Raw genomic sequence first — 14,600 nt, 5'->3', positions numbered from 1 at the left:
CTATAGGCTTATATATATATATATATATATATATATATATATATATATATATATATATATATATATTATTTATTTATGCTTTGGGGTCAGGGCCCGTTTTAGGGCGGTGCGGCTGCTGACCTGGATGGGTGGGCACTGACCTCAGAGGGGCGCTATGTTGAGCAAGAACATACGAAACATAAGATTTAAAAGCACCTGTTGAAAAGTTCCTTCTGCCTCCAGCCAAGCAATTCAAATGTCGGGATAACTCTTGTGATTAATGCTGCTTGTCCAGTGGCATTTTTGACTTGCCATAAAGTAGCGCAGAGTGTTAATATGCCTGCTGTAAAGAACAGATCTATATTTTATGTGGACAGCTGAGTGGATTAGTAAAGCCAGCCTTTACCAGAGCTTTAAAACAAATGAAATGTATGTGAGAGAGTGGCTGTGGCGGAATAAGAGGCACTTTTGCCAGGTGGCGGTGAGGGAATCCGAGGAGGAGGTCATGGTTTTGAGGGGGGGGGGGTGTAAGTACCCGAAAAGATTGTTGCACCGGGCGCCACTAGCGCTAAAGCCGGCCCTGTCTGGGGTCCCTCTAAGTAAATATGTGGCTTACCTGTGTTGCCCGTGAACTTTCCTTTACCTGGATTTTTTTTGGTAACGTTCGGTTTTGTCCCCTTATTGATTGAGGTGCTCACTATTATGTGTTAGCCCCTGAGATCCCGCATACTAGTAATATGTGTTCCATTAGGAAGGCAAGGACAGCTACAACGTAGCGTGTTTCCTAATGTTTTTCTCTCCTATGTCCACATTGGAAGCAAGTACAAGAAAAGTTTGGCGTAAATGTAGAAGTGGGTGTGACTTTTTTCCTAGATCTCCCTGTTTAGTAGGGGGTGCAGAGTTCCTCCATAGTTGAAAACACACATTTTGTACTTTCCTGCAGAAATATAAAAGAATAAAGTAATCTGCTAATGAATGTGTTTGCAGAGCTTAATCTAGCGCGATACTCCTGGTACTGCCCAGGGGTCGCTTGTGGCCCTCCTGACCTTTAAATGAGGCCTCCTGACATTTACATGTGGCAATAGCAGAACTGGCCTGATGCTTACTTGATTCAGCACTAATATTTAAAAAAAAAATGTTAAATAGGAAATCATTTATTTACAGGTTAATTTAAGTTAAAGAAGCAACTAATGTGTCCTGCACCACTTAGCTTTAGGAATACTTTCATTTTTTAAAGCCGCCTTGCAATTGATATGTAAAAATGATAGTCTCCTCAAAAGTCCCAGAAGTGTATTTCATTAACATGCAGACTAATTTCACCTTAGTATATCAGATTATATCAGTGAAATGAAAACTTTTTTTTAATGTGATATTTTACAAATATTAATTTAGAAACATTCATGCTTCCCCACCTTGGCATCAATGTCAGTAGTGAACTAAGAGGCTGGTCAGTTGTTATGAGCATCCTCTGCGTAGCCCTGCACACATCTGAGGTCTTGTGTTTCAAGGTCCCTTTGTATGTGATAATGAAGAAAAGGAGGCAAATTGAAATCAAACTATTGCCTAGGATCACACAGTTTGTTTAAGGGAGGAAGCTGGGATTGATCCCAGGTTTTCTGGTTTCACATTATACAATTCATAAATTAGATGTATTTGCTATGCATCCCCACAACCACCTTGCAACCTCCCAACCCCCACCAGAACTGCAGCCCTTCCAACCCCTCCAGTGTAGCATGTCTCCAGCCACCAGAACCTGCTTAACCAGCCGTGTGTGTTTGAAGCAAGCTCCTTCACCCCTCCTTCTCTACGTCATAGTGGTGCAGTTGCACATTCTTGGTGTGTTTCACCAGTGCAAGAGCAGTCAATGGTGTGATGTCAAGCGGATGTGAAGAGGTGCGTGGCACAGTGCGGATGTAGGATGGACGTAATGTATGACAGCTGTGCTTCTACAGCGCCCTAAAGTGAAGTGCTCACAGGCAGAGGTGAGTTCAGATCTCCTTGATAATTCTTTGCCACATTTTGTTTGTCGTTGTTTAGGTCGAGATCAAGACGCAACATCATCAACGCGGCTTTGTTTACAAGAATAAAAAAGCGATGTATCACTATTAATCGATCAACTTAATAGATAAAACAAGGAACATTTGTCAAATAGTCCTTGTGTTTGGTTTGCGCTCCCTGGGGAGTCATTGAGACAGAGTTCCCACAAAGGCTGCAAGGGCTGGAGTAAGGGCCGTTTAATTACAGAAGTTAGATTTTTAAAAAAAAAAAATTAAATTGAGTTTACTGTTGTATGTAAATCTATTTGGCTTTATCTATTTGTGTATCTTTTTAGGAAAAGGAACTATTCTGTTCAAATTGTTAATACATATGCAACTCATGGTGTGTAGTGTAAGCTTGTCCAAGCTAGGATTGTATGAATGTTCACTCCTAGAACGTGCAGCGTAGAGCATAGATGAAAACTGCGTGACACTGAAGGGGAGTTACTGCTGGTGGCAGCTTCCCAGATTCTTCCTCGGTTTGTGGGGTGTTTATATTCAATCAGAGGTGTAGTAATGTGAGCTCGAGAGTCAAATTTCAGTTCATGTTGTCTAAAGGGAGTGTTCTGGCCTCCCTGTGTGATGTACTGTTCAGGGCATCTGTCTGATATTTTTCAAAGATGGGGTTCCTTTGCAGTATAGTGTCCCATCATGTGTGTATTGTTGTCTTGTGAGACAGTATTTTTGAAATGTTCTGGGAAGTCTTTTACCTGGTTTGATATAGAAACTCCTTTTTGGTACTTATTTTCTTTGCCTGCCTTTCCTTCCTCACAAAGTAACTACGCTAACTGCCTATGAAAGAAAAATCACCATGCCTGGTTCACAAGTCTTTACCTAAATGAGCACCAGGTTACCATTCCGGGATATCCAAGCATCACCCCCTGAGATTAGCCACTAACAGCCTACTTACCACCAGACCCTACAGTTATAGATGGCAGTGGGCCGAACAGGTCTGTATTTTGTCCACCATGCTCAAAGTTGAGACAAATCTCTTGAAGTTCTGGAGAAGACTGACAACTAGGATTTTTAGCAATATAACTCACTGTGACTGACCCTTCAAAATTGAGCATTCAGTCAGGTAGATGCTTAAGACTGGAACTTCCTCTTTTCCAAATAGTTGGTACATGGCAGTGCTTAGTTTGTAAATAAAAATGTGCCGGTGCCCAAAGCCCACCTCTTAAATATGCGTCTGCTGCAATTAAATATACCAACACAGAATACTGAGGCAGCGTAATCCTGAAGCCATCTCGGGCCTCTTCAATCCATTTACAGCCACTCCCTGCCCCTTCAGCTCACTCTTGTAGCTTTCTGCTTTCTCCCTTTCTGAAGCTTTTTAGTTTTTCTCTTTCTCCATGTTTCCCAAATGTGTCTTTTGCTCACAGTAAATGCCTGAGGCAGAAAATTAAGAGCCAGCCCTCAAAAATAAGTGCCAGTGCCCCCCCCTGGAAACAACCAGCACAAATTAAGCACTAGTGCATGGCTTTTTTGGTTCCACCCAAGACAGTTTTGTCATGTCTCCATTTTATAGCAATCGTTCACAGTGCAGCACTTTTCCTGACTCCATGTGACATCCAGAGACCTCTTGGGTGGTGACAACTACATGATGTGCTTTATAAATTCAATAACCTGAAAAATATTTTTAGTTTGTTTGACGCTTCCGCCCCCTGCCCGGTTTTGAAGGTCCGCATGCTAATTCCATTGATGAGCAGGCTGGAGGGAGGAGTCGGCACTTATTTAGGTGCAAATGGAACCTCTGGTCCTGTTCTCCGTCCGAATCTTTCTACTAACACCCATGGTGCTCACCTGCCAATACTGATGAGATTTTGCCACTACAAGATTCTTGGGTCCTTTAGGCCCAATATTAAGATGTAACATTTTACTTTCCTTACTTTGTCCATTTGCCCCATATTCTCTCGACCTACCCTCTTTTATAGTCAGCTGTGTTGTAAGTACTTCCTAATGGAGGTGATGCACTGAGGACAATATTTGTCAAAGTGATGATATGGGGCGGTTCTGTAAAAGCAATGTAAAAAGTAAATATCCAGCATGTTCCTGATTTCTAGATGTTACTTAAATGTGGGAATTCCCATCTTTCTAATGTGAGATTTTTGTAGAGAAATAAAGTTCATCTCAACATTCTGAGCACAGATGCACGGTAACCGCCATCTGATTAAGTAAATAGAAAATACCACATTACCCTCGGGAAAGGCCTGCGTGTAAGTCTCTAATAGGAATTTGAATCTACCAGTAAAGATTTCTGTGGGAAAATTAATCCTCCATTTTACAACCGTGCTACGCCATGGCATTCTCTGAAAAGTCACAAGACTTTAATTTGCAGAATAGTTTGACTGGTGCAAAGAATAAGCAAGTGATTGCTGGCTGGACCGAGCCTGTGGCATTATCGCGTTGGGCTCCGTGTGTCTGTGAGCCCCCGGGGGCGAGTTCTTTTCTCAGGATATTGAAAGAATGTACTTTTTCCCAAACAACATTAAACTCAAATTGAATCTTAGCAAAATATTTTTATTGGCTCCAGCTTTTCACAGCCCTAGAATCTTGGCTCCTCCATTCCTTCCCATAAGTACCCTCACTTCCATCAGCCTGGTCAACAGGCTGCCCAGTATTATGTAAGGATGAGGTTTACCGCCCATTACACTTGTGGGCAGTGACAGATTGCATTTGTGAAAGTTGGAATCCCCCATCCGCCCTGATGGAGGGCATTGGAGGGTGGCTTCGATTGAATGTCAGCATGCCTTGTGCAAAGGAGCCCAACATCGTCCCACGCTGAAGGCCAAATCTGGGTTATGGAATGGGCAAATGTCTGCCAGGAGTTAGACCCTTCCCTTTCTTGTAAACCTTTTGTCTTACATTGCAAGGGCATCACTACAGCTTCAGCTCCATGGTGTGCTACCATTGTATCGCACGACCTAGCTCACCTTTCCATCTCAAAGTTTAGACTGATATAGACCCCTGAAGGCCCAGCCTTTCAGCAACATTTAATTCATTTATGAAATTCCTAAAATCGTTGTCTGTCAATAGCCAGATTCTCTTCTAATGCTTGTTGTTTTCTTGACTTTATTTTTTCGTTACATTTAAATATTCAACATACTACAAACATTCTGACATTAAAGATCCAATGCAACATAAATTATCTTAGATGTTTTCTTGTGAATTGACTGAGTTCGACATTTTTACAAGTGTTTTTTTTTATTTTTTAATCTAACTTCCTAACCTATCTGTGATGCCAAAGGTGACCTTCTTTAGTTGTGCTCTTTGACATCTGGCAAATGGCACTCCAGTCTTCACCCTTTTTAGGTTTTGCCTGCTTCAGTGCATGCAATCTCGCTTACGAGAGATATTTTGTTATACAAGGGGATTGGAGCCTGCCCATCGCTTACCATTTTTGGGCTTCATTGTTACTCTTAAATGCTGCCTTCTAATTGTGCAGCGTGAGCCAGCTTCACTTCCTCTTCTTTCTCCTGAAGCACGGACCAAGCACGAATTGCTTTTTCTGGATTAGGATCTTCCCGCTGTCGGCACTGTGACAGAGGTGCTATTTTTTTTATTTTCTTTCTTCTTCCCCTACCATCCTTGTCTGTGTTGCTTCTTCCCATCCATAGAGCTTCTTCCTCCCTCTGTGTTCCTTATTCCTCTTCTACCCACTCTATGTTGCTTATTAATCTGTGTTGCTAATTCCCCTCCCACCCTCCCGTCCGTGTAGCTAATTCTCCTCCCATCCTCCCGTCCGTGTTGCTAATTCCCCTCCCATCCTCCCGTCCGTGTTGCTAATTCCCCTCCCATCCTCCCATCTGTGTTGCTAATTCCCCTCCCACCCTCCGGTCCGTGTTGCTAATTCCCCTCCTGTCCATGTTGCTAATTCTCCTCCCACCCTCCTGTCCGTGTTGCTAATTCCCCTCCCACCATCAGTTTTGCAGATTAGATTCATGTTGCATTTTTCTCTCCCTCTCACCCCACTGTCCTTGTTATGTATTTGAAGCCGGCCTCTTCATATTATTTTTCCGAATTTTTTTTTTTTTTTTTTTTTTACCATTCTGTTCCCTAGTTGTCCTCTTCCAAGCGATAAATCTCCCACAGGTGAGACATATTCGCTTCACAAATGCTTGTTTTGCAAATGTAATGCTTTCATAATCTTTATCTTTTATTATTATTATAAACCTCTTTGTGAACCTCTTTTTATTTTGTGGTCACCTAAGTCATTTTTTGTTCTTCTTTTTTTTTTTTTTTTTTATCTATTTATTTACTTTTGAGCTAAAATATATATATTAAATTTATTTTGCCTTATAAAATGTGCTTTAAATGTGTCTTTATTTTCGTTTAGCAAGAATAGAAAAATGTGTTCCTGCTGTAACAATTTCAGGTTTTTCTTTTTTGATTGTAATCCCTCCACAAATAAACAGGATAATCCTGTTGGGACATACAGTGGAACAAAATCCTTATTTTGTTGTTTTTAGTTTGCTTTGTACTAGAAATGGAACAAAGCACGCACTTTCTTGAAGAAACCTAAAAATAAGATTGCAGAACAATGTAATGCCAACCAGGATGATACAGAAATGTCCAGAAGAGAGGTTTTTTTTTTTTTTTTTTTTTATTTTATTTTTTTAGTAATCTTGAGTGCTTAAGGGTACACGTCCTTACAGATTGTCTTGTGCAACAGTGCAGATTAAGTATACTTGAGCAGAAACGGAGCCCCCACCTGTCCTTAGTCTTCCTGTTGTAGGTACTTATTTTCCATTTCGGCCAAGCATTCTTTAAGTGTTGGAAATCCTCAGTCCGGTTCTCGAGTCACCGGGAATCAAGCCATGGCCCTTTTTAAGTGATAAGTAACTATGCTTTGAGATTTTACCTTGGCCTATATTAGTAGCCAGCACAGTCTTCTTAGTACTTGAGTTATTCTCGTGGTGCTTGTTACTGCAGATGCTGCGGAGCTTGCAATCACCTGAAGTTTTGGATATTCTTATTGTTAGTACAAATTTATCAATGTTGCACTGGGCTGTATAGGACATTCTCATTTCTTTGGCAATCTTTCTGTGTAGACATTAGAGGTCACATACTCCCTAATAATTTGAGCTTGTAGTTTTAGGCCACTATGCTAGGATTCACTTGAGCATTCTCAATTCTGAATTGAAAATCAATCCCCCTCCCAAGAATTTGGACCATATCTATGGGTCTAGAATTGTTATCTAGATTTGTTATCCATCTAAATATGCTGATACATGGGTCTGATTAAGCGTATTTGGATCTCTTCAACAAGAAATGCATTTTATTTGCAGCTTGGGTAGACAGTCCTCCAGTCTCGAATTTCTAGGGAAACCTATTTAACAATTTCTCAATATTTGTCTGGATTTAAGGGCAGATGAAACACCACTTGAATGACATTGGCAAAACTGGGAAAACAGATACCTAGAGATTAGAGAAGCTGAAGTGGCTGAATGTAAAAGTTTAAAAGGGATGGTGATATGATCCTTAAGGGCACTCAACAATGCATTAAGAAGAAAAGTGTGATGTTGTCATATGCTCACAGTCACCCACTCGCTGCTAAGGAGCAGAACAATTTATCTGCCTGTTTAAACACTTCCCTAATTCACATCAATACATGTGTTCAGTGGTATCAACAGCTGCCAGCTCATCCAGTAGTAATGGAAGGGGGGCCAAATAGCCTTTGTCAAGTATGGAGGGTGACGGTCTGAATCTCTTGGAGGTCGGAGTCTTGTACAGGAAAATGGAATTTTAATAGTTGTAATGCAAAAAACATAACCAGACTATTGTGAAGGTAAAAGTAAGTATTGCTTTACTAAACTTTCTACATATACCATCCAAAAATAAATAAATACACACGTGTGAGGGTGTGTGTCTATATATATTTAGAGCAAGAGATCTGATTAAGAATAGTACATTTTTGCTTACCACTATATACCGACGTTCATAATATTCACGTTGTCAATATTTTTTGCACATCAGTATTCAATATTCTGACAATCCAGTGTTTCTGATGGATACAACTACCTGTGGATTCCTCACCTAATGAATACTCCCATTGCGCCAGCATTCGACGGAAATGTTCTTCCTAGCTTCTGCACGTCGACGAGGACGTCACAGTTGCCCATGCGATGCCATCTGACGTCATACAGGCAATAAGAGGTCCTCGCCGACGTGCCGACGTCAGTTCCCTTTTTTTCTGTGCCATTCGAAACGGTTATCTTCGAGGGAGCTACTGTTGCTGTTCGACAGTTAGTGTGTTTTTTGGATCTATTTTTTCTTTGAGATTACAATGTCGCAAAGAAAGTCCGGATTCAAGCCCTGCCGTGAGTGTGGGGGCAAAATGTCGGTAACGGACCCACATTCTGACTGCTTGTGGTGTCTTAGTTCCGATCATGATGTTGACAAGTGCGATTCTTGTCAACATCCTAAGGCCCTGAAAGAGCGCGAGGCCAAGCTTTTTATGGCGAAGTCGAAAAAGAAGGAAAAGAGACATCATCGAAAAGCCACGTCACCGAAGTCTCATCGGCGTCATCGGGAATCCCGGCGTCGTCGAGAATCACGGCGCCGGTCGAGTAGGGAGAGGTCTCGGTCGAGGTCACCATCAACTCAACGTCGGAAGACTTGGGAAGTCAGTCCCACTGTCACTCCCCAGCCGTCAACGCCATTGCCTTCTCCAGCTTCACCGACTTCGCCCGTGTCATCGGGCCAACCACCTTCAGTGTTTGAGGTTCCGCAGCCTCAGATGTTTTCTCCGTCTTTGCAGACGTCGAGACCGGCGTCAGTGTCGCCTTCGAACCAGGCACCCCAGTACCCGGCTTTCCCGGCCCCTGGAGCTGATAGTACCGCATTTTTAAATGCGATGTTTTCCATCTTCCAACAGATGGCTCCAGGTGGTGGACCGGCTGGTCCTTCGGGCCCTTTGGCCTTCAACATGGGTGCTCCGGCTCCGCTTCGACCAGCACCCTTTATGCCCTTTCTCCCCCTGGGGAATGTGGGCTCTGTGCCGGTTTTGGCTCCGGTGGCTCCTGAGGCTTCGGCTCCGACAGCTTCGGCTCCGGCGGCTTCGATGTTTCAGCCAGTGACGCAGTCTAGACCTCCTACGCAGTCTTCACTCCATCCGGTTCCTCGTTCGGCTCCGAAGAGGCCTATGGCGCCTATAGACCCGGCGTCGGACGGATCCGAGGATCGGCGTTGTTCTTCGATGTCCGCTGACGCCATGTCGACGCCGAGAATAGAGGAGAGGCTGCACTCGAGGAGGCTTGCTCTCCGCCTCCTTGAAGAGCAGGAGTACCAGAGCCAAAACCTGGAGGAAGGAGAGATTGAGGACTCTCGTGAGGGTCTCCATGGGCTGGACACTGCTAGTGGCCTAGATACCTCCTCCGAATGGGACTTGTCATCTCCTGGGGAGTACACAGAAGAGGCGGCCACTTTTCATTCTGTTATCAAGAAGGCAGCTGGCTTCCTGGACCTCCCTTTGCCGGTGACTGAAGCCAAGCAGAATTTGTTGACAGAGGTGTTGCATCCTGCCTCTACATCGGCAGAACCACTTTTGCCATTCAATGAAGCGCTACTGGATCCTATAATGGAAGTCTGGAAGAAGCCGGTGTCTTCTTCAGCTGTCAATAGATCTGTGGCTAGGAGGTATCGGGTTGCACCGGCTGACCCAGGTTTTCTTACCAGGCATCCAACACCTGAAAGCTTGGTGGTCCAGGCTTCCTGCTCGGCAAAGTCTGCTCCTGGGTCTTTTCCAGCTGTGCCCTCGGATAGAGACTCCAAGAAGATGGACATGGCATCCAAAAAGGTGTTCTCTTCATGTAGCATGGCATTGAAGTCCACCAATGGTACATGTATTTTAGGAAGGTACATTTATGCCCTGATGGACGAAATTGCATCAACGCATACGGAGGTTCCTCAGGGACTATTAAGTCTGGTATCGGACGCTCAGGCAGCTGCAACTCAGGTTATCCAATCTGGGTTGGATACAACTGATTCGGTTGCTAGGGCAATGGGCACTGCTGTAGTTACGAGGAGGCAGGCCTGGCTCCGTAACTCAGGATTTTCCTCTGATCTGCAGTCGACCCTACTGGACCTTCCATTTGATGGTGACAAGCTGTTTGGTGCCAAGGCGGATTCGGCCTTAGAAAGGTTCAAAGAGAGTAGGGCCAAGTCACTGGGCTTGCAAGCCACTTCGTCTACTTCCTCCAGATTTTTTAGGAGGTTTCGAGGATTTGGTTGTGGTTCCTCTTCCTCCTCCTTTCGAGGGAAATTCCAGCCACCCACCTCTGCTCTCTCCTATAGATCTTTCAGAGGGAGGGGTAGGGTCCGTACCTGGGGAGCAACTCAGCAGCACTCTGCCTCTTCCTCTTCCTCTGGAGGGGTGCAGCAGGGGAAGCAGCCTTAGGCTTCCACCAATTCCCACTAACTCCACTCCTGTAGGGGGGAGGTTACTGAATTTTCTCCATAAGTGGGAGGTCATAACATCAGACTCCTGGATTACCAGCATTGTGAGAAAGGGCTATACCCTTCCCTTTCGGGAGTTTCCGCCCCCCATCCCGCCCAGCCCATCTTATTGTTCAGAAGAACACCTCCTGTTGTTAGAACAGGAGGTTCAAGTCCTCCTTTCAAAGGGCGCGGTGGAGTTGGTCCCAGAGCAGGAAAGGGGTCAAGGTTGTTACTCGAGGTACTTTCTGATTCCCAAGAAGGATGGTCGGTTGAGACCAATCCTGGACCTAAGGATCTTGAATTGGTTCCTCAAACAGGAAAAGTTCAAGATGCTGACCCTAGCTCAGGTGCTATTGGTGTTGAACAATGGAGATTGGATGGTGTCTGTCGACTTGCAGGATGCTTACTTTCATATCCTGATACTCCAGTCGCACAGGAAGTATCTCCGGTTTGTGGTGGGGTCGCAGCACTATCAGTTTGCTGTCCTTCCGTTTGGTCTTACTTCAGCACCTCGAGTCTTCACGAAGGTGATGTTGGTGGTTGCGGCAGAGCTCAGAAGGAAGGGGATAGCAGTATTTCCTTATCTGGATGACTGGTTGATCAAAGCCAGGTCCCCGGAGCTCGTGTTGCATCACCTGCAGTCGACAACCCAGTTGTTGTACGACCTGGGCTTTTCGGTGAACGTGCCCAAATCTCACCTAGAGCCCTCTCAACGCCTCCTGTTCATAGGGGCAGTACTGGATACAACATTGAATCGAGCCTTTCCTCCGCCGGATTCAGGACATTCAGGTGTTGGTTCCAATGTTTCAAAGTGGAGCGGTCATTCCAGTCCTCAAGGTCCTACGTCTGCTCGGTCTGTTTGCCTCCTGCATACTGTTGGTCACGCATGCTCGCTGGCACATGAGGGCTCTTCAGTGGTGCCTCCGAAGGCAGTGGTCTCAACACAAGGGAGATCTCGAAGGCTTGGTGAGTATCTCCAGAGATGCTGCCATGGATTTGAAGTGATGGATTGCGTACGGCAATCTTTCCCGAGGAAGGCCGTTCTCTCAAGCTCCTCCAGTGGCCACAGTAATAACGGATGCTTCCACTCTAGGGTGGGGAGCTCATCTGGGGGACCTGGAAATTAAAGGTCTTTGGTCTCCAGTAGAACAGATGTTTCATATCAATCTGTTAGAGTTATGGGCTGTATGTCTGGCTCTCAAGGCCTTCCTCCCGTCCCTTCGCGGTCAGTCGGTTCAGGTCCTGACGGACAATACTACCGCGATGTGGTATATAAACAAACAGGGAGGGGTAGGGTCGTACCTTCTCTGCAGAGAAGCTCTTCGACTATGGTCCTGGGCAAAGGACCATCAGATTTGCTTGATAGCAAATCATCTGGCCGGAGTCTTGAACGTACGTGCGGACAATCTCAGTCGCCATTTCTCGGCCGATCACGAGTGGCGGCTCCATCCAGATCAGGTCCGTCTAATCTTCCAGATGTGGGGGTTTCCTCGGATAGATCTGTTTGCCACCCGGGAGAACTCGCACTGCCCGTTATTCTGCAGCCTCCAGTATCCGGTTCAAGGAGCGTTGGGGGATGCGTTTCAGATGACCTGGTGCGACCAGTTGCTTTACGCGTTTCCCCCCCATACCCTTGATTCCTCGAGTTCTGAGGAAAATACGCCAAGACCGGGCCCAAGTCATCTTAATAGTTCCGGATTGGCCAAGGAGGGTATGGTACACAGACCTTCTCCAACTCTCACTGTGCCCTCCGCTCCGTCTCCCTCTCAGGGCAGACCACCTCTCGCAGTCGCAGGGGCAGGTTTTACACCCCCACCTCCAGAGCCTGCACCTTCATGCCTGGAGATTGAACGGGGCAACCTGAGTTCCTTTTCTCTCCCGCCTGATGTAGTGGATGTTATCTTAGCAGCCAGGCGACACTCCACTAAATCTATCTACGCTAATAGGTGGTCTAAATTTGTGGTTTGGTGTGGAGAGAGGCAGATTGATCCCTTACGTGCTCATTTGTCAGATGTATTATGTTTTGCTTTGTCTTTAGCACAGAGGGGTTGTGCAGTAGCTACTGTTAAGGGTTACTTGTCTGCCCTGTCAGCCTTTATTTGTCTTCCAGACCAGCCTTCTTTGTTTAAATCTCCAATAGTGCTTAGATTCCTGAAGGGCCTTATGAATAAATTCCCTCCATCTCCTTTTGTTATGCCTCAATGGGATTTGACCTTGGTTTTAACTTTCCTAATGGGGTCCCCTTTTGAGCTTGTGCATTCTTGCCCCATAAGATTATTAGTTCTTAAAACGGTTTTCCTGGTTGCAATTACCTCTGCAAGGAGGGTGAGTGAGTTGCAGGCTCTATCTGTAAAGCCCCCTTATAAATTTTTTTATGGGGATAAGGTGGTGTTGAGGACCAAGGCTGCTTTCCTTCCGAAGGTTGTTTCACCCTTTCATTTGGCCCAGACAATTACTCTATCCACGTTTTATCCTCCGCCTCATCCTTCAAAGGAAGAAGAGAGACTCCACCGCTTGGACCCAAAGAGGGCGCTAAGCTTTTATATAGACAGAACAAAGGATTTCAGGCTGGGGGATCAGCTTTTCATCGGATACGTGGGAAAGAGGAGAGGAAAGGCAGTCCACAAGAGAACACTCTCCAGGTGGGTTGTTCTTTGCATTAAAATGTGTTACTCTTTAGCAAAGAAGGAACCCCCTGATGGTATAAGAGCTCATTCCACCAGAGCTAAGTCGGCCTCTTCGGCCTTGGCTAGGGGTGTTCCTGTGGTCGACATTTGCAGGGCCGCAACTTGGTCATCCCTTCATACTTTTGCGAAGCATTACTGCTTAGACTCTGAGGTCAGAAGGGATGGCCATTTTGCATGGTCGGTGCTGCAGGATTTCTTGGTTTGACCATTCAGGCACCCTCCACCGAGTGCGGTACTGCTTTGGGACTCTATTCATTAGGTGAGGAATCCACAGGTAGTTGTATCCATCAGAAGAACGAGTTACTTACCTTCGGTAATGACTTTTCGGGTGGATACATTAGCTACCTGTGGATTCCTCATGGTCCCACCCGCCTCCCCGTTGCCTGTCTGGTCTAGCCAAGTAATTCTTGAGTGTGCTCCTCTTGGTTTTGAGGACATGTATATATTCTGTATATATATATTCATATTGATATATATTGTTCATATACTGGTTTATTTGTTTAAAAAAAAAAAAGAAGGATTGAGTTATTAGAATGATGTCATTATTTGGAATATCATAAAAGTTTGCAATTTGTTCTTTCATCTCAATGGCCTATTATTCTCAGGCACGTAAAAAAAAATTTGGTACTGACGTCGGCACGTCGGCGAGGACCTCTTATTGCCTGTATGACGTCAGACGGCGTCGCGTGGGCAACTGTGACGTCCTCGTTGACGTGCAGAAGCTAGGAAGAAGATTTCCGTCGAATACTGGCGCAATGGGAGTATTCATTAGGTGAGGAATCCACAGGTAGCTATAATGTTCTTTTGTGTCACTATTGCATCAGAAACCTAACTACCATGTTAAAAAATATTATTTGCTTCTGTGAATTCCTGGAGAGTAGAAGCTTTTTCAGGTGTTGCCAGCAGATGTTGGTGATGAGCTAATGTCTACCATCTGTGGGATATAATTACTTTTTTTTTTTATTGGAGACATCATACATGCCTGCTTCAGAAAGTTCGGCATTACCCCTGTCTAAACAAATCGAAACAGGATCTTCGCTACCTTCATTGACCATAGAGGGGCTTGAACGGCTGTTGCAAATTTGATTTAATTTGTTATGTGAACATTGTCCTCTTGTTCATTAGAATTATCATAAAAATGTATCCTTTAGTTACCTGTATATGGTGCAGTTCAAATGATTCTCAGTACCTTTTGCACTGAACGTCAACCAAACTTTGCGTTGTGGTAGTCAAATTTCAGAATTACTTTCACATTGCTTTGTAAAATGTGTACATTGTCTTCAACATCACCCTACCTGCATAGTTGCTATTAAATAAATCTGGATAAAATGTATGTTTGTGATGCTCAATGAGCATTATGGAATATTTTCGAAATAAGGGAAATACAGTGGATTAATTCCATTTAGGGGCGGCCACATTGAAGTAGAAGTGTGAGAAATAAATGAGTACCCGAGAAGGC

At 44.7% G+C, this 14,600-nt stretch overlaps 1 protein-coding gene across 19 annotated transcripts in view; it reads left to right on the top strand.

The window, feature by feature from the left end:
- SYTL2 (synaptotagmin like 2) overlaps positions 1-14,600 on the top strand; it is a 389,039-nt gene that overhangs the window by 98,947 nt on the left and 275,492 nt on the right. The window contains exon 1 of one of the 19 annotated variants that reach the window (XM_069203959.1): positions 1,852-1,961. The exons of the other annotated variants lie outside the window; for them this stretch is intronic. The gene's annotated coding sequence lies outside the window, so the exon portion shown is untranslated. Of the gene's footprint in view, positions 1-1,851; positions 1,962-14,600 lie in introns of those variants that run through there. 19 annotated transcript variants of the gene reach the window in all.

Source organism: Pleurodeles waltl, chromosome 8, assembly GCF_031143425.1.
Source record: "Pleurodeles waltl isolate 20211129_DDA chromosome 8, aPleWal1.hap1.20221129, whole genome shotgun sequence".
Taxonomy (NCBI): Eukaryota; Metazoa; Chordata; class Amphibia; order Caudata; family Salamandridae; genus Pleurodeles; species Pleurodeles waltl.
Note: the sequence above shows the minus strand (reverse complement) of the source record. Positions and strands in the feature narration are given on the sequence as shown.